This window comes from Schistocerca serialis, chromosome 8 (assembly GCF_023864345.2).
Source record: "Schistocerca serialis cubense isolate TAMUIC-IGC-003099 chromosome 8, iqSchSeri2.2, whole genome shotgun sequence".
Lineage (NCBI taxonomy): Eukaryota > Metazoa > Arthropoda > Insecta > Orthoptera > Acrididae > Schistocerca > Schistocerca serialis.
In genome coordinates this window covers 597,574,949-597,595,797 of record NC_064645.1, presented here as the reverse complement: position 1 = coordinate 597,595,797, position 20,849 = coordinate 597,574,949, and the positions used below count along the sequence as shown (strand labels likewise).

At 42.9% G+C, this 20,849-nt stretch overlaps 1 protein-coding gene across 1 annotated transcript in view; it reads left to right on the top strand.

The window, feature by feature from the left end:
- Positions 1 to 20,849, top strand: part of LOC126416723 (protein piccolo) — a 645,122-nt gene that overhangs the window by 384,903 nt on the left and 239,370 nt on the right. The window lies entirely within an intron of this gene.

The following is a 20,849-nucleotide window of genomic DNA, read 5'->3' as shown; positions in this document are numbered from 1 at the left end:
CCTGACGCAATTCAGTCACATTCACAGCAACATTAACAAACAAATCGAAACAGAAAAGTGATTCGGAAACATTGGTTAATGTAAAAGTAGCGAATCGGAAACATACTTGATCAAACGAAATGTAATTTGAGACATTTAGTTCCGGAACGCCAATACAATGACGTTACTTCGTCATGCATAAGCTTCTAAGTCAACTGAAGCGTAGAAATGGAAGTAACACGCCAGAGAAATCATGAAAATGAGCTTATGCCGTTGTATGCGTTGAGAAACCCACTGAATTATAGACACTAAAAGAACCCATTATCGTTCCATGTACAAATGGATGAACACTGGCTGGATTTCAAACACACACACACACACTCCATATTTATCAGCCTTTAAGAGAGCCTCATATCTGCGACGTTAATTAGAAACTAGATTCAAGAGAAAGTGTTGCCTGATGCGCAGTACTGTGATCACATTCCACAAATTCTAACATTCGTAATGATTAATCTTGAAAATATCTTCCTCCTGTTGGGCCATGCAGCAGCAATACATACCTCTCTCCTCCAGTGAAAATACAGGAACACGCAAATACGAATAATAATAGGATTCCATAAGCCGCAAAGAAAACAGCCTTAAAATTATTTACGAAAGACCTACGTACTTTGATGTGTGAAGACAGCTGTAAAGAGTAACGCCTTTTGTCTGTCCCTTCGAGTCGCAAACAGATCCCGCACATGCGCGATAAATCAACAAGCTCTATGGAAGTCTATTACATAAGCTACACAGTCACCTAAACTCCTAGGTGGAACTCTACCCGTGCATCTCTCGTGCGAAAATTTCATTTCCTGGTATTGAATGTCTGCTGATAGCGACGTTATCAGACGGAGAGTAATGACACACTTTTGACAAGGACGGGACAGAGATTAGCTGTGCCACTTTTTAAGACGCAATATTACACCAATCATACATACTGATTTACGACACACACACACACACACACACACACACACACACACACACACACACACACACACACACCATGGAAAGAGTACGACCCGAAACGTTCCTCTCCTTTTCAATTTGAAGTTTAAATCATCCACGAGGAATACCATAAATTTTTACTAAAATATTAATCCATTTTAATTGTTCGTGCGTACTGATTACACGTACAAGTTTCCATCTACTAGGAGTACTCGGCTCCCTTGCCATAGTGTACCCTCTGACATCGCACAAATCCGCCGCCTGTTGTCTATCAGATCTCCAGTTTGTATTAAAACTTTCAAAGAAACTTCCTATCAATTCGCTGTAATTATCAGTTCGTGCAGACTCAAATTACCAAAATTCGTATGGCACAAATAATACTGTGAGCACAAGTATTATTTCAATGCGAAATACTGAGATTCAATACAATCGAAAACTCTTGTCTGTAAAGCTTTAATACATGGAGAAATGTGAATCGCATACACTAGGCCTGTGAGGTAAGCAAACTTTTCTTCAACCAGATGAATAAAATTTATACTTCGGCAAATTATATCTGTGGTTGTGGTCTACATTCTGGAGACTTTTTGGGTGTAGTTCTCCGTGCTATACTATCCTGTGCAGGTCTCACGATCTCTCTCTCTCATTTTTCAGTGAACGGTTATGTATTTTGCAGGTAGTACTAAATGGGCACGCACTAGGTGCGACAGGTCTACTAATGTCTACACTAGACCTGTCCGTCCTGTTCTGGAGTAGCGCTGCGCTTTATGGAACACTTATGAGACACGTTTGACGAAGAACACTGAAAACTTTCGAAGGACGCCAGATCGTTTTGTATTATCGCGAAAGAGTGGGGAGAGTTTAACGGATGCGATATGCCAGTTACGGTGGCAGTCATTATAAGTAAGGCGTTTCTCGCTAAGGCGAGATCCGAATGCGTGAAGATCTTGTTGACGCCCGTCTAGAAAGGGAGGTATCACCATCACAATAAAATAAGAGAAATCACAGCTCGCATGGAAAGATTTAACTGTTCGTTTTTCCGCGCGCTGTTCGAGAGTGGACCGTTCGAAGAAACCCTTTGCCAGGCACTTACGTGTGAACAGAAGTGTAGTAATGTAGATGAAGATGTGGAACTAATAAAGTGATTAACATGGAGAGCTAAGAGAAATTAAATTAGTACTGAAACAGAGAATGAGTATTATGGTTTGGCGTCCTGTCGAATGTTACGGAAGACAGCGAAAAACTAAAAAGGGTAACGTATGAACGAACAATAGCTGAAGCTCGGACTGGTTAATTCCAGCGAAACTGGAGAGTAAACTGCGAGCATACGCCAGGCTTGACTGCCTCGCTTGGTCATGGAAGTCCAACAATATTAGAATTACCCAAATACATCAGTACAATTCATCAAAACATCTCAGTCAACCTACTGTCATTAACTATTCCTAGTGCAGTAAGCAGAGGATACTCATTGCCACGATGGAAGGAGTTTGACCACACCAATAAAAAGAAAATAACGTAGAAATTACTGTTTAACCGATTACCTCATTTCAATTACTGTGTTTGATTGAGTACTTCACAGATACATCACTGGAGACGACTTTCCACCTTAATAACTGCTTACTGAAATTAAATTTAACCTCAATTTTAGAAATTTCTTTGATGTGTATTACATTATTTTAAGGTAAATCTGAAGGATGTTATCATTCGCTCAGAACTTTTTCTGCGTTATACACTCGGCACAGAAATATCGGCAAGCATCAGCGATTGTAAAATCTTGAAGACCATGATCATTGCCGAAGGGCAATACTGCGACCTCTGCACAAAGATTATAATTTCGATCGTGTGTGACGAAGGGCTCTTTCACCAGCGTCACCTCCACCTTCGCGCACCGACGGACGCGGTGAAACGGACAAACTTTTTTACGGCGATACTGTGGACAACGAAGTAAACTGATGATAGGCGAAGTAGAGAGGGTAAAAAGGCAAACTGGAAAATTGGCAATAGCAAGAATAGTATTTCTGAACCGAGAAATATGTTACTACAAAAAGAGAACAGAAGCTTTTGAAATATAGAGCTACAGAAGAATGCAGATGATTAGGTAAGTAGATCGAATAACTACGAGGTGCATTCAAGTTCTAAGGCCTCCGATTTTTTTCTCCGGACTAGAAAGAGATAAGAAACATGTGCATTGTTTTAAAATGAGGCCGCGTTCATTGTCAATACGACCCAGAGATGGCAGCAGCGTACGGCAGATGGAATTTTACCGCCAGCGGCGAGAATGAGAACTGTTTTAAATACTTAAAATGGCGACGTTTTCCTTACTTGAACAGCGTGCAATCATTCGTTTTCTGAATTTGCGTGGTGTGAAACCAATTGAAATTCATCGACAGTTGAAGGAGACTTGTGGTGATGGAGTTATGGATGTGTCGAAAGTGCGTTCGTGGGTGCTACAGTTTAATGAAGGCAGAACATCGTGTGACAACAAACCGAAACAATCTCAGGCTCGCACAAGCCGGTCTGACGACATGATCGAGAAAGTGGAGAGAATTGTTTTGGGGGATCGCCGAATGACTGTTGAACAGATCGCCTCCAGAGTTGGCATTTCTGTGGGTTCTGTGCGCACAATCCTGCATGACGACCTGAAAATGCGAAAAGTGTCATCCAGGTGGGTGCCACGAATGCTGACGGACGACCACATGGCTGCCCGTGTGGCATTTTGCCAAGCAATGTTGACGTGCAACGAGAGCATGAATGGGACTTTCTTTTCATCGGTTGTGACAATGGGTGAGACGTGGATGCCATTTTTCAATCCAGAAACAAAGCGCCAGTCAGCTCAATGGAAGCACACAGTTTCACCGCCACCAAAAAAATTTCGGGTAACCGCCAGTGCTGAAAAAATGATGGTGTCCATGTTCTGGGACAGCGAGGGCGTCATCCTTGCCCATTGCATTCCAAAGGGCACTACGGTAACAGGTGCATCCTACGGAAATGTTTTGAAGAACAAATTCCTTCCTGCACTGCAACAAAAACGTCCGGGAAGGGATGCGCGTGTGCTGTGTCACCAAGACAACGCACCCGCACATCGAGCTAACGTTACACAACAGTTTCTTCGTGATAACTTTGAAGTGATTCCTCATGCTCCCTACTCACCTGACCTGGCTCCTAGTGACTTTTGGCTTTTTCCAACAATGAAAGACACTCTCCGTGGCCGCACATTCACCAGCCGTGCTGCTATTGCCTCAGCGATTTTCCAGTGGTCAAAACAGACTCCTAAAGAAGCCTTCGCCGCTGCCATGGAATCGTGGCGTCAGCGTTGTGAAAAATGTGTACGTCTGCAGGGCGATTACGTCGAGAAGTAACGCCAGTTTCATCGGTTTTGGGTGAGTAGTTAATTAGAAAAAAAATCGGAGGCCTTAGAACTTGAATGCACCTCGTAATGAGGTGGGCATTGAATCGAATTGGGAATAAAAGAAACGTATGGTACAACTTGAACTAAAAGAAGGTATCGGCTGACGGGGGACATCCTGAGGTGTCAAGGAGTTACCAATTTTGTGATGGAGGCAAGTGGCGGTGATGGTGGTGTTTGTAGCGGTGGGGGTGAATGTTAAATTGTAGAGAGACCAAGGCATGAATGCAGTGAGCAGACTGAAATGGTTGCAGTAGTTATGTAAAGATGAAAGCTTGCGAAGGACGGACTAGAGCGGGAAGCTGCATCGAACCGTTCTACGGACTGAAGACCATAAAAACAGCACAACCGGCTAGAGAACTCGTTCACCCAAATTGGAATTGTTACACTTCGTCTACGTCACGAATCATTCTTTTTCATGCATTGCGTAACGGGAACAATACATTGACGTGACAAAAATCATGGGATAGCGATATTCACATATACAGGCGGCGGTAGTGTCGCGGACACGAGGTATAAAAGGGCAGTGCATTGGCGGAGCTGTCATGTGTACTCAAGTGATACATGCTTTACGACTTGCTATGGCTGCACGACGGGAATTAACAGACTCTGAACGCGGAATAGTAGTTGGAACTAGATGGACATTCCTTTCGGGAAATCTTGAGCGAATGCAACATTCGAGGTCCATGGTGTGAAGAGTGCGCCGAGAATACCACATTTCAGCATTACTTCCCACCACGGACAGCGCAGCGGCCGATGACCTTCACTTAACGATCGAGTGCAGCGGTGTTTGCGTAGAGTTGTCAGTGCTAACAGACCAGCAACACTGCGTGAAATAACCGCAGAAATCAATGTGGGAGGTACGACGAAGGTGTTCGTTAGGATAGTGCGGCGAAATTTTGCGTTAATGGACTATGGCAGCAGAAGATCTATGCGAGTGTCCCTGCTAATAGCACGACATCGGCTACAGCGCCGCTCCTGGGTTCGTGACGAAATCGGTTTGCTCCTAGACGACTGAAAACCCTTGGCTTGGCCAGATCAGTCACGATTTCAGTTGGTAAGAGCTGACTGAAGACTTAGAGTGCTGATGGTAGAGTTTAAGTGTGGCGCAGACCCCACGAAGCCATGGCTCCAAGTTGTCGACAAGGCAATGTGTAAGCTGCTGTTGACTCCATTATGACGTGGGCTGTGCTTACGCGGAATGGACTGAGTTCTCTGGTCCAACTGAACCGATCACTGACAGTAAATGGTTATGTTCGGCTACTTTGAGACCATTTTCTGCCATTCGTAACGTAATTTTTACGGATGACAATGCGCCATGTCACCAGGGCACAATTGTTCGCGATTAGTTTGAAAAACATTCTGGACAATTTGAGCGAAAGGTTTTGCCACCCAGATCGCTCCACATGAATCTCATCGAACATCTGTGAAACATAATCGAGATGTAAGTTCGTGGACAAAATCCTGCACCGGCAACATTTTCGCAGTCACAGGTGGCTATAGAGGCAGCATGGATCAATATTTCTCCAGGGGACTTCCAACGACAACAAGTTGCAGCCGTACGCCGGGCAAAAGGAGGTCCGATACGATATTTGGAGGCATCCCATGACTTTCGTCACCTCAGTGTGACGTCGGCAACAAGAGTCGAACCGTAGAAAAGTTGGTAAATCCAGACACAGCGCATTATTCGGTCAGCCAAAATGAGTGAAGTAGACGGTAGTGGGGGGAAGGCAGGCAGACACGGCGGCACAGCCAGCAGTGCGGTCGGGGCGTGGCGGGGCGTCCCGATCGAGATTAATCAGACAATGGGGCGGCGAGTGAGGGCCGCGATAAACAGCTGGCGGGCTGGCGCCGTAATTACTGCGCCATTAGCGGCCGCGGCCACTGAACAAACGCTCCCGCAGCCGGCAGCCGGCAACCGGCAGGGCGGGAAAAAACCCGGGAGCCGGCCGGCTTTCCGGTGGGGATTATTGTCTGCGAAGGGGCGACACATCAATCACGCGCACGGCTCAGTGCGCTTCTGCTAACCTCTTGCCGGCGCTCTCTTCCTCGTCTGTGGGCACTGTGCGGCGGCACCGATCAACAACTGGTGACACAATACTGAACAACGCTAGGTGACAGCCTGCAGTAAACAATATCTCACTTTGTAATGCTGTTATGTACGCCAATGAGTAATATATGAAATATAGGATGAGTCAGAACTTCACAACTTTTGAATGATACAGAAATTTACTGAGATAACTTACAGAATCGATAGGCGTGTCACTTTGTAGCAATCGGTAGACGGGCCATTTTGTAGCAAACAACTTCAAGTTTCACATAAAAGTGTGAAGTGTCGTTTTGGTTCGACGTGACAGACATTTGTAATGCGCCAAAAATCCCACAGTTTCTTCCCACACTCGTTGCAGCAGATCGGGAGCAACTTGTGCAACGGCAGCATACATTCGATTTTTCAGTTGTTAAATTGTTTGGTAGAGGAGGAATATACACGCGGTATTTAACGGAAACCCAGAGAAAGAAATCCTGTGATGTCGAGTCTGGGGAGCGAGGTGGCTATGCGACTGGCCCTTCAAGTGCAATTCGCCGACCTGGAAAGCGATTATCGAGGATACCTCGAACTTCCGTGAGGAAATGAGGTGGTGAGTAAATTGCAGGCCTGCCTGGGGACTCTTTACCGTACTCGGTGCGAAATTAACGCCGCACAGTCATTGCTGATTACGTCTGAGGAATCCAAAACATACAGCAAGTACACTCCTCACCATTGAAAGTAGCCACTGTAACTGTGCACTACGCTGGCGCTTCTGGTGCCGGAATGGGGTACTGATGCACTACGTGAGTCGAACTTGTTATTTGCTACAAAGTGACTTCTACAGATTCTGTAAGTTACCTCAATAAATATCTGTATCATTCCAAAGTCCTTTTTGAGTCACCCCAGAAGTGGATGACAAATGTCGAACATATGGCACAAGATGACGTACCTCGCCGCAAGCGCAGTGGTGGAACCAAGAGACACCTTGCTTTCTAGACTCACCAGATAGGTTTCGGGCAGCGGGGAACTGGCAAAGGTACAACTCTTGACAAAGACACACAAAAGTAGTTAGCCCACTATGTTGCCCTGTTACCTTTGGGAGGTTTACATTTGACAGTCGCAGACCTACGGGAGCTGGATTTGTAACAAGAATCAGAGAATAACGGATAACGTTCACACACCTTAGACCAGACATTTCAAGTAACTTCCATAATATGAATTTGACCCTCACTACCCCAACAGAAATAATGTCCATCATAAAATCTTTAAAATCAAAAACATCTAGTGGGTATGATGAAATATCAACAAAGTTAATTAAAGAATGTGATTCTGAGCTAAGTAACATATTAAGCTATCTGTGTAACCAGTCGTTTATCAGTGGAATATTTCCCGAATGGCTGAAATATGCTGAAGTTAAGCCACTGTTTAAGAAGGGAGATAAAGAAATAGCATCAAATTTCCGTCCAATTTCACTGTTGCCAGCATTCTCAAAAATTTTCGAAAAAGTAATGTACAGTCGTCTTTATAACCATCTTATCTCAAATAACATACTGTCAAAGTCACAGTTTGGATTTCTAAAAGGTTCTGATATTGAGAAGGCTATCTACACTTACAGTGAAAATGTACTTAATTCATTAGACAAAAAATTGCAGGCAACAGGTATATTTTGTGATCTGTCAAAGGCATTTGACTGTGTAAATCACAATATCCTTTTAAGTAAACTAGAATATTATAGTGTAACAGGAAATGCTGCAAAATGGTTCAAATCTTATATCTCTGGCAGGAAACAAAGGGTGTTATTAGGAAAGAGACATGTATCAAGCTATCAGGCATCATCCAACTGGGAACTAATTACATGTGGGGTCCCACAAGGTTCCATTTTGGGGCCCTTACCTTTTCTTGTGTATATCAATGACCTTTCATCAGTAACATTACCAGATGCCAAGTTTGTTTTGTTTGCTGATGATACAAACATTGCAATAAATAGCAAATCAAGTGTAGTCTTAGAAAGATCAGCCAATAAAATATTTGTAGACATTAATCACTGGTTCCTAGCCAATTCTTTGTCACTAAACTTTGAAAAAACACACTACATGCAGTTCAGAACTTGTAAGGGGTGTCCCAAGAGTATATGTCTAACATATGATGACAAGAAGATAGAAGAAGTGGACGGTGTTAAATTCTTGGGATTACAGCTTGATAATAAATTCAACTGGGAGGAGCACACCACAGAACTGCTGAAGCGTCTTAACAAATCTCTGTTTGCAATGCGAATTTTGTCAGACATAGGGGATATAAAAATGAAAAAGCTGGCATACTATGCTTACTTTCATTCCATAATGTCATATGGGATTATTTTCTGGGGTAATTCATCAAGCCAAGCTAAAGTTTTCCGGGCACAAAAACGTGCAGTAAGAATTATATGTGGTGTGAACTCAAGAACATCCTGCAGAAGCCTGTTTAGGGAACTAGGGATACTAACTACAGCTTCCCAATATATTTATTCCTTAATGAAATTTGTCATTAAAAATATATCACTTTTTCAAACCAATAGCTCAATTCATGGTATCAATACTAGAAATAAGAATAATCTTCACAAGGATTTAAAGTCACTTAGTCTTGTACAAAAAGGTGTGCATTATTCAGGAACACACATTTTCAATAACTTGCCAGCAGCCATAAAAAGCTTAACAACCAATGAAATTCAGTTTAAGAGAAGCCTAAAGGATTTATTGGTGGCCAACTCCTTCTACTCCATTGATGAATTTCTGAGGAAAACCAACTGATTTGTATATAAGTACAACATATCTTCTGCACAATTTCAGTGCAGTAATGTGTTCACTGAAAATTTGTGTGTGTGTGTGTGTGTGTGTGTAAGTATAATCTAACTTCTGCACCATTTCAGTGCAGTAATGTGTTCATTGTAAATAAGTATTACAGTAGTTGTATTACATGTTTCTTACCTTATAAATAAATAAAAAACTTTTTTATTTTAAATTCAGTGCAATAGTATTTGTAAAATGACTCTTAGTGTTAATTAAAAAATGACGATCATTCCACTTGGGACCTGTGGAATGGTACATTAGCTTATTTGTTTTAGTTTAAATATTTGTCATGTATTGTTGTTTTTCTGACATGTTCCACATCCTGGAGGACCTCCTCACTACGGATCAATTGGAATGAAAGTAAATCTAATCTAATCTAATCACCGCATGACGCGAGGTGGAGGATTCCTGACAACTTTGCGAAATGGGATGGTTTCTTTTATACAAATAAACTTCGTGAAGTTTGGGTACAGTGTGTGGGAAAACTGAAAATACGGTTCACATTGTGTATTTGAAGGGGAAAATGAACTCTCGTATATTCATCCCCAGATTTAATGTAAGCTTAGATTTCAAGTGAATGTTGAGATTATCTGTACTCTTGGAGAAACTGATATGTTGAAACAAAATTTCAGGTTGTTAATTATTATTTCTTTAACGAACAATTTAAAAGAAACAAATAAGTTATCTAAAACTTAGTTGTCAATTTTAAGAACAAATTTTTATCTAAATGACCCTCAATGATTATATGTTTAGCATACTGCTTGCCAATAAATTAACTACCGAATAATCTAAAATTTAGCTTAGTATCTTAGTCGCAAGTTGTGTTCAACTCGAGCTTTTTTAACACATCGAAACGTTTAAGCTAGCAGAAAAGTGAACGTTCATACATTGCACCATATCGCCATATGGTTTATGCTTATGCCGCAATCTTATATACAGACACCACGCATTCGTAGTATATAAGGTTTTAAAAGTTTTTGAAGCTGTGCCCTGTCAGTTATTAGTTACTGTTAAAGATCTGAAGTAAATAAATGTGTTGCTTCAGCGCTGTTACGTGAAACAATTGTAGTTAAATTCTATTTAATGCATTCAATGCAGACATGAAGAAGAAACTGTAAGTGAATTTTTTTAACGGTCCAAATAGTTCTCGTATTGTACGAAACAAACCAAAAGTTGTATTTTTTTTATAATAATCACAAATATTTTGGGTAAAATATCAACACGACTACTTTTCATCCACAGAGATATGCCACTGCTTCTTGTGCATTAATGTACATCGTCGACCGAATCACTTTTTCGTACCATTGAGTAGTTAGCCCGCCTATGATTAAAAAATTTAACATATATTAACAAAATCCTGAATTAAATATTTTCCAAGTTGATTTTGCTCATCACATCGCTCCTTGGTTTTCCACTGACAGAATTCGCGAACTTTGGTGATCGATTTAGCTCCGACGTATATTTAAAATCACATTGGTCTGTCACACAACTTAATATACGTCCTGAAGAAAGAATTTAAAAATACAAGACACAGAAACATGTTGAGTAACCAGTCTGATAATACTCACTTCCGGGAAAACAAAAATAAATAGAAGACCTGGAAGGAGAGCATCGTTTTTGATATGATGACAGCATATGCCAACTGGGGTATGGTAGATGCACTTTTTATGGTCTCGCCGTAGTTCGCCAACAGATAGCATAATGCCATAGATACCAGAGCGCCATCTGTGCCTACCCTTTAGCAGGGAATGCTCACCGCCAGAAGACTCAGTGTGATTCATACGTGTGAAGCAAGTAGGCAACCATGCTGTGGTGACGCACTCGTGCTCCCTACAGCCAACTGAGTTCACCTTCATAGCTGAGTGGTCAGCGCCAGCAGAATGCCATGCCAGGGGTCCGGGTTCGATTCCCGGCTGGACCGTAGATTTTCTCCGCTTGGGGACTGGGTATTTGTCATCATTTCATCCTCATCTGCACCCTAGTCGCAGAAGTGACGTCAACTAAGACGACTTGCAGCGGGAGACCTATCTACCCGACGGGAGGCCCAAGCTACATGCACATACATTGTTACAGCCAACTGAGCGAGTTTGAAGGTGTCAAATAGTGTTCTTCCGAGCTGCGGGATGGTCCTTACGGAGAATCGTCACACAAGTTGGACGTGCTGCGTCAGCTGTGCGATGATGCTGGTATTAGTGCTCACTTGAATATTCTCACACACTTAGAAGAGGTTTTGGACGTCCACGCAGCACAGATGCCAGACAGTATTGTCGTGTTGTAAGGGCTGCAGTGAGAGATCGTACAGCTACCACTATACAGATGAGAGGCCTTGTGAGCCTAGACGTGTCAACACTAAGTGTTGCGAAAGAGTTATTAGCAGTGGGACTGTGGACACGCACACCTCTAGCCCGTCTTCCACTCACGCCACAGCATCGACGTGCACGGCTCGACGGGTGCCGTCAGAGGATCACTTCGAAAGTGGACTGACACGCCGTGGTCTTCAGAAATGAAAGCAAATTCTGCTTGCACACAAGTGAGGGTAGTTTGGCGTATGACATAGACCTGGCCAGCACTGTTTCGTAGAGTGCATTCGTCCAAGATACACTGGTCGCACACCAGGCCTTATGGTCTGCGATTAGCTACAACTCTCGTTCATCTTTGATGATTGTGGAGGATACGCTAACCATCTCTCGGTATGTGCAGAATATTATTAGACCCGATCTTTCGCCGTTCGTGCAACAGGAAGGTCATATTGTGTACTCCATCAGGATAATGCTCGCCCACACACTGCTCGTGTCCATCAGGATAATGCTCGCCCACACACTGCTCGTGAAACTCAATGTTCTGCAGGACGTGCAGTAACTTCCCTGGCCAGCCGAACTCCGGCCTTGCCTCCAATCGAGCACGTGTTGGGTATGATGAGAAGTGACTTGCGGACACGTCAAACAACTCTTACAGAAGCACGCGTATAGGTCGAGCAGGTGTGGAATAACGTATCGCAGTACAGTATTCGCCATCTGTACGGTCGACTAGGTGCCAGAGTCAGGATCTGCATTGCCGCCCGTGGAGGCTACACCACGTACTCACGTGAGTATTTCAATATGGCTCGATATCTGTCCCTTCGCTATTAGTCTGTGATTGCAATCATTTCATGTACTCCATATGCACTCTTGGAATAGTATGTATTGAGTGAATTGGAAAACTCTAAAAGGGCGTACTAATTTTTTCCGGCAGCGTATTAGCTGTTGGACAATATTATGTGTGTCGTGATGGCGGTGTGTAGATGTGGAGCTCTTTGGCGCAGCGTACCGTTTAGTCTCGGCGGAAGGAACTCGATCGGGCGAGCGTGCAAAGAGCGAAGCGGTGTTTCTGCAGGGCCGCCTTGAATTGGGGGCGAGCGGTATCGGGCGAGGGCAGGCGTCCGGGGATAAACCGCTTTACGAGCCGCGGTCAGCTCCGGCGGCCCGCGATAAGCCGCGCCGCACCTCTCCGGCTGGCACGTTTTTACGGTCGCTCTGTTTGTTTAGGCGCGCCAACCGCGCACACCACGTTGGTGGCCTGCTACTTTGCACTTCCTGTAGAATAGTGTTTTCTTTGTTTTGGTAGATGGCTCTCAGTAGAAGCAAAACAGGCTGCCCTAGAAAAGCTAAGGTAACTAAGCGTCCCAACACCACTATCTGTATGACTGACGCAGATGTGGTATAACGGAAACTTGTTTCCAGATTAAAACATTGTGCCGGATCGGGGCTCTCACCCGAAACGTTGATTGTCGCTGGCAATGCTGTTACCAACTGAGCTATCCAGGCACGACTAAAGACCCCGCCCTCACCGCTTCACTGCTGCCAATACCTCTCCCCTACTTATTCATTCTGGATAAAGTACCTTTGGCTGCTGTTACGCTAATTCTCTGCACATCCCTTTCATCCAGGAGTGCTACGCTAGTGTCAGACGTATGCGCGAGAACCTCTGTGAAGTCTCGAAAGTACAAGAGAGGTACTAGCAGAAATAAAGCTAAGAGGCCCTGCTGTAAATCGTTCCTGGATTGCTGAGCCGGTAAGAGTAGTTCCAGGGAAAATCAAGGTTTTGGTTTAGAATCCTTTTCCGGCACACTCTTAATTTACCACAAACTTTAATAACAGCGCACACTCAGCTGCAGAGTAAAACATTCCTTCTGGTAGTAGTACCACCTTGTTGAAGCAGCGCGGTTAACGTTTACTCTTGCGTTTGCGGATTATTGAAACCTGTTCTTTATGGATTCCTCTTGAGTAATGACGTCTCTCGCCCCTCTCCCCCTCAAATACTAAACGCAACATCTTCAGGGGGAAAAAATGCGGGAAAGTTCAGCGCCCTCTAGAACAACGAAGAGAACTGAACTTCGTTAGAAGAAAGTCTTCGTGTCTGGGATCGACAAGATTAAAGTGTCATAACAGCGGCTACAGATGTTTACAACAAACGGTGCGTGTCGTATAATGCAATTGTGGCAGTGTTGTACAGGCATTTGATCAAAGTCTCTGTACGCAGTAGAATGCCTCTCAGTGAATAGGAACGATCTTAACGAAAAGACAGAAGCCAAGGAAGTAAATATCGTGGGACCGATAAAGGAGAAAGGTGAACACAGAAGACGGCGTAACAACGAATTGAACTTGATTGTGCAAAAGACGATAAACAACACTCCAGCGCGAACTAGCACAAACAGATTTACTAAGCGGATTCTGGTCCTGGTTCACTTAGTTTGAAGGTGATCTTGTAAATGAGGCCGGCCGGGTTGACCGAGCGGTTCTAGGCGCTACAGTCTGGAACCGCGCGACCGATACGGTCGCAGGTTCGAAACCTGCCTCGGTCATGGATGTGTGTGATGTCCTTAGGTTAGTTAGGTTTAAGTAGTTCTAAGTTTTAGGGGACTGATGACCTCAGATGTTAAACCCCATAGTGCTCAGAGCCATTTGAACCAATATGTTTATATTTCTGTTTTTAACTCTTAAGGCAGTTCACATGCCTATAACAAATTTTAATTTATTTTAGTGTGATTAGTAAATAAAATAAAAGATATATTTTTCAAATAAAACTGATGAAATATTTGTTAATCAATATTTACCACTTGATAATAAGTCTAGAATTTAATTAAAAGTTGCCATCAGCGAGAAATTTCGCCATTGCAAAACAGATACGCTACGCTCTCAGCTACCGGCGAATCTTAATAGTTAATGGAAGCGGTCGGAAATCGTGTAATCTTCAAAGGAAATTTTTTGGAACTTTTTCCCTAGAATTGCGTCGTACTGCTTTAGGAAATTGATATTCGGGCGTTGACTTCAAAACACAATAAATCTGATAAAAATCGAAGAAGGCCAGCTCATAAGATCCCCTTATTGTCTCTGCTTATAACTTTAAGTTGCGTCCAACATTTTTTATTTTTAGTAGGATATAGGAGGGTACACGTGTCTCGACAGATGTAAGAAGGGAAATCTGATTAAAGCTCCGGCGGTGCTCAATATCTCGAGTATTTCAATCAGTAGTAACCACCGAATTTTCTTCAAGCCTGAATTGACACTGATTCTAATGCAACATCACGCGAGCTGACGTAACTCTAATCTGCTGGTTCTATTTTGCGAAAGATCTTGAAGTGTTTCAGTATCCCTCAAACTCTTTTGAGTTTCTTGCAAATTTGTATGTAACCACTGAGTAAAGTACGATAACTATATTGCAAAAATTCCAAGATCCAAACTTGCACTGCGAAATGCAGAATTACGCTTGGATGTTTGATTTGATTGTTTTCATAGTGACATTTTTAAACTCAGTTAAAAATTATTCCAGAAGAACAAACTAGCGCGTCTTATACTTGTTGGATTTCTGATGATTATTCAGTGCACGAGGTGGCTGTGGTATCTCACCGATGAAATACATTGAGTGCAACAAGACGACTTAGCGTTCTCCTGTAACACTTCCGAGGTTGCTTTCGGACTTCATAGATGTGACTTAGTCGTGTCTGCCTGAAACCATTTATGTGTGGCTCAGTTGTTTCCATGAATCACAGTTATATCCGAGTAAAATTCGATTGTCTTGATTGCATCTGTATCTATTTCTGCTATTGGTGCATTAATCTCAGTGACATTGTAGTGTACCCGTTCGTTCCATCAGAGGGAGGTTTCTGATGTGTGCAGCTTGGGCTTCAGAGGAAAAACCATGTTGCCACCCATCAGTCAAAATTCTTTTCATACGACTATGTAGATTCATAATGCACTGAGTTTTGTGAAAACCTTCAGTAGTCTAGTATCTATTGGTGACAACTTTTATATTCTTGCGCCTGTACATGTAGTCCCGAACGTGCTGTTAAACGCATAGTTCTCGCATGTTGTTAAATGTAGTCATTTAGTTCCGAATGAGACGGTAAGATTTGATTCACTGCTTTCATTCATGTGAATATATTTTGGAAAACATTTTGTGCATATCACTTTACGCGACGTTGTATTTATCAGCGAAAATTGAAACAGTATCTCGATTGAATTTAACTTTTACTGCTCCTAGTACGAAAATATGATTTAAACAGACTCTTCATTGAAACACGTTAGAAATGGCACACGTGTTTTAGTAAGGCTCAAGTTTGGCGAGAGAACTGGTTACTATGGACAACAGTGGTGGTTTTTGCAGTGATCTGCAAAGGACTCTCGTTTTCGTGCAGAGACAAATTACGTATGGTATCTGGAATTTTGGTTTAGCTTGGAAGACTTACATCTCTTGGAAGAAGTTTTATTTTCTTGTCCTTAACGGACGAAAAAAATATTTCTGATCGTTTACCCAAGAACGTAACGTGAATGTTGATGTGATTAATATTCACAGTTATCTCCTGAACAGCAGACGATCAAGTAGGTAAAAAGGCGAGGGCTAATAGAAATCCTTGGGTAACAGAAGAAATATTGAATTTTATTGATGAAAGGAGAAAATATAAAAATGCAGTAAATGAAGCAGGCAAAAAGGAATACAAAAGTCTCAAAAATGAGATAGACAGGAAGTGTAAAATGGCTAAGCAGGGATGGCTAGAGGACAAATGTAAGGATGTAGAGGCTTGTCTCACTAGGGGTAAGATAGATACTGCCTACAGGAAAATTAAAGAGACCTTTGGAGAGAAGAGAACCACTTGTACGAATATCAAGAGCTCAGATGGCAACCCAGTTCTAAGCAAAGAAGGGAAGGCAGAAAGGTGGAAGGAGTATATAGAGGGTTTATACAAGGGCGATGTACTTGAGGACAATATTATGGAAATGGAAGAGGATGTAGATGAAGACGAAATGGGAGATAAGATACTGCGTGAAGAGTTTGACAGAGCACTGAAAGACCTGAGTCGAAACAAGTCCCCGGGAGTAGACAACATTCCATTAGAATTACTGATGGTCTTGGGAGAGCCAGTCATGACAAAACTCTACCATCTGGTGAGCAAGATGTATGAGACAGGCGAAATACCCTCAAGACTTCAAGAAGAATATAATAATTCCAATCCCAAAGAAAGCAGGTGTTGACAGATGTGAAAATTACCGAACTATCAGTTTAATAAGTCATAGCTGCAAAATACTAACACGAATTCTTTACAGACGAATGGAAAAACTAGTAGAAGCCAACCTCGGGGAAGATCAGTTTGGATTCCGTAGAAACACTGGAACACGTGAGGCAATACTAACCTTACGACTTATCTTAGAAGGAAGATTAAGAAAAGGCAAACCTACGTTTCTAGCATTTGTAGACTTAGAGAAAGCTTTTGACAATGTTAACTGGAATACTCTCTTTCAAATTCTGAAGGTGGCAGGTATAAAATACAGGGAGCGAAAGGCTATTTACAATTTGTACAGAAATCAGATGGCAGTTATAAGAGTCGAGGAACATGAAAGGGAAGCAGTGGTTGGGAAAGGAGTGAGACAGGGTTGTAGCCTCTCCCCGATGTTATTCAATCTGTATATTGAGCAAGCAGTAAAGGAAACGAAAAATTCAGAGTAGGTATGAAAATCCATGGAGAAGAAATAAAAACTTTGAGGTTCGCCGATGACATTGTAATTCTGTCAGAGACAGCAAAGGACTTGGAAGAGCAGTTGAATGGAATGGACAGTGTCTTGAAAGGAGGATATAAGATGAACATCAACAAAAGCAAAACGAGGATAATGGAATGTAGTCAAATTAAATCGGGTGATGCTGAGGGAATTATATTAGGAAATGAGACACTTGAAGTAGTAAAGCAGTTTTGCTATTTGGGGAGCAAAATAACTGATGATGGTCGAAGTAGAGAGGATATAAAATGTAGGCTGTCAATGGCAAGGAAAGCGTTTCTGAAGAAGAGAAATTTGTTAACATCGAGTATTGATTTAAGTGTCAGGAAGTCGTTTCTGAAAGTATTTGTATGGAGTGTAGCCATGTATGGAAGTGAAACATGGACGATAAATAGTTTAGACAAGAAGATAATAGAAGCTTTCGAAATGTGGTGCTACAGAAGAATGCTGAAGATTAGATGGGTAGATCACATAACTAATGAGGAGGTATTGAATAGAATTGGGGAGAAGAGGAGCTTGTGGCACAACTTGACTAGAAGAAGGGATCGGTTGGTAGGACATGTTTTGAGGCATCAAGGGATCACAAATTTAGCATTGGAGGGCAGCATGGAGGGTAAAAATCGTAGAGGGAGACCAAGAGATGAATACACTAAACAGATTCAGAAGAATGTAGGTTGCAGTAGGTACTGGGAGATGAAGAAACTTGCACAGGATAGAGTAGCATGGAGAGCTGCATCAAACCAGTCTCAGGACTGAAGACTACAACAACAACAACAACAACTCCTGACCATTACCGTTTCAGTTAGCATGGAACTTAGAGGACATTTTGATTTTCTAATACGTGGGAAGATTCCGTGTCTTCCTTTCACGTTGTGAAGTTGTCATTACTGCAAATTCATTGGTTCTTGCTGAAGTAAAACTGTCAGAAAACAGCCAAATTGCTTAAAATATGCTAATTTAATCTGCTTTTAAAGTCTGATGTACATCGCTAAATATACACCGCATTTCCTGATTTTCAGGGATTGGTCAAAAAATGCTGTGTATGTTACAATAACTTCACTACAGCATTATTCATGTTTGATCGACAGTGTCGTAAACAATGAAGGAACACAGTCATGTTGTCCGGGAAGCTTCTTACCTCTTGCTCTTGCAGAAATCGCAAAGTGATACACACTACCTGACAAAAAAAAGTGAAGCACTGTGTTGGGCAGGGTATTATAAAGCAGTTGTATCCACTCCTGAGGCAAATTAGCCCATAACTGTTGCAACTGTCCTTAGACAGAGTTGACGTCAGAGTCGGCCAATATTTCTTCCGTCGTTGGCAGATTTTGAGATCTTGCTGGCCACAGGAGTACCTCGGCATCATGCAACAGTTCATAGAAACAAGTGTTCATGTGTGAACAAACATTGTCTTTTTGTAAAATGGTACCATAATAGTAGAGGAGGACGCAGGATCTCTGTGATGTACGGTTTCGACGTCAGAGTTCCCTGAATCACTACCGGCCGTGAACTGAAGTCGTACCCGATGGCAGCCCACGCCTTGACGCTTGGAGTAACATCACTATGCTGTAGTGATGTGGTCGACCGGAAACTTGACTATGCCTGCTCTCACGTTCCCATACATCGGGTCACTGACATATCCAAATCCCTCTGAAATCTGAATACTGCACGATTCGAACAGCCGGCCGAATGTCAACCCACAAGAAGGTCCGTTTTGAATTGTCAGTAGCTGATGACGCTGTCTCAGACGAGTACGCGGGATCTCTGTGTCCTACAGTGATCACTCAACATATAATGCTATTCATGGCCCTTATATACCCTACCAAGTCTGGTAACAACATTAAACAAAAACAACAGTAATTCACTCTGGCGGCTGTTCTGTCACAGAGAGTTGCAACTCTAATGATCTTCATATACCCGCCGATGGTGTGAATTAAGAGTTACAGTGATATCCGAACGTGACTTCTGGATGCTTCACTTCTTCCTCTCCCGTCTGTTACGGCGTGTATTTGTTTGTTTTTGTCTGCCCTAGTAATTCTCAACTGCCACAAATGAAAGCCACATAATTTGATACTAATATGACAATATTTTGAGAACGTCTTCTAAACGCCATAGAGTAATAAGTATTTTTAGGACGAGTGACACAGGAATATTGGTGTTTTTACTTCATACAGAATTTTGAAACTGTCTGCAGTTTGACGAAAAATTGTATGTTATTGCATCAGGTAATTTCCTGATTTCGGCGAAATTAGCACGTAGTCAGTCATTCACAGTACGAAAAGATGATTTTTTGCATGGAAAGGCGCCCCTCCTCAACGTACGGAAAGTGCAGCGTCTAAAGTAACGGGTTGTATTGTTCATGTAGCTGCATGAACAATTGCAGACGATGAATCATTTTCATATTTAGGACGGAAGATGTAAAGGAATATACCACTTCTTTGTGTTTATGCTGCAAAACGCGAAACCACTGCCTTTGTTGGAAGTGGCGGCGCATTGTTTTCGGTAGCATTTATGAAGCTCCGTCCCTCGATTGCGGTGGCTTTGGCGATTGTCAGCGCGTCGCGACTTGTGACAGGAACGAGGGAAACACAGCAGCACGTGCCACGGCCGCGAGCTAGCCTCGCCCTACCGTGTATGCCGGGAGCCTTTCCTCTCTGGGGCCCAAATAAAAGAAGAGGAAGCATGCGGCGAGGGCAGATAAAAAGAGCGGTATTGCTCGGTCCCCTGCGGAGGCGGCGTGTGGGTCGCCCCCGTCCCGGAGTAATCTGTTGTCCGGGGGCGGGGATTGGACCGCTGCGCGTGACGCGACACGGCCTGGGCGCGACAGCTAATCGATACCAGTCAGCGACCGCCTAGTTGACTGCCGACAGCTCGCCATCGATAGCCGATACCGTTTTGTGCGGCGCTTCCTCCGAATTAGCGGCCGCTCGCCCGCTGGTAGCATTAAGCCAGCGAATTACACGCGCGCGGCGGGGATGGCGCGTGGCGATTAGGTAGCGTGCTGCGGCACGGTGTTAATTTCTGCCGTGCGGCGGGTCGCCGCGTCACAGGCGCGGGCAGGGCATGCTACCGTGTCCGGCTCACTCGTCCATTCACCAAATTACCTTCACAGTTTTAGCTACGGCAGAGTATTTGCATGTACTTAACTACAACACAATTTCATCAGTTTCACATTAAGCGACCACCAGTTTTCATACCCGTTTCATACTAGCTAGAATCCTTACAGTAACGTAAAAATTCTTCTTTATAACTTCAAATTAGTTTGTTTGAATTTATTGGAGTATCCGGAAGTCAGTAGTAGCATGCTACGTATCGCACTTACGCCTTTCACAAAGCCCGCCTTACCAGAGACGTATAACTTATGTCCGCCAATAGTGTAGTCCATTTTCCGTACCGCAGTCTGTAAAAAACAGAACCCTTACAGGATAACTTCGTTTCCTTTGAACAATTTCTGATGTTGCCGAGCAACAGTCATACAATAATTTTTAAATGAACACACCGCCATTTGGCTGTATTGCTGTTTATTTAATTACGATCCACGTTTCGGCCTTTTGCACCATTTTGATTGAGTTTGTTATTAACATAAATTGCAGGACATC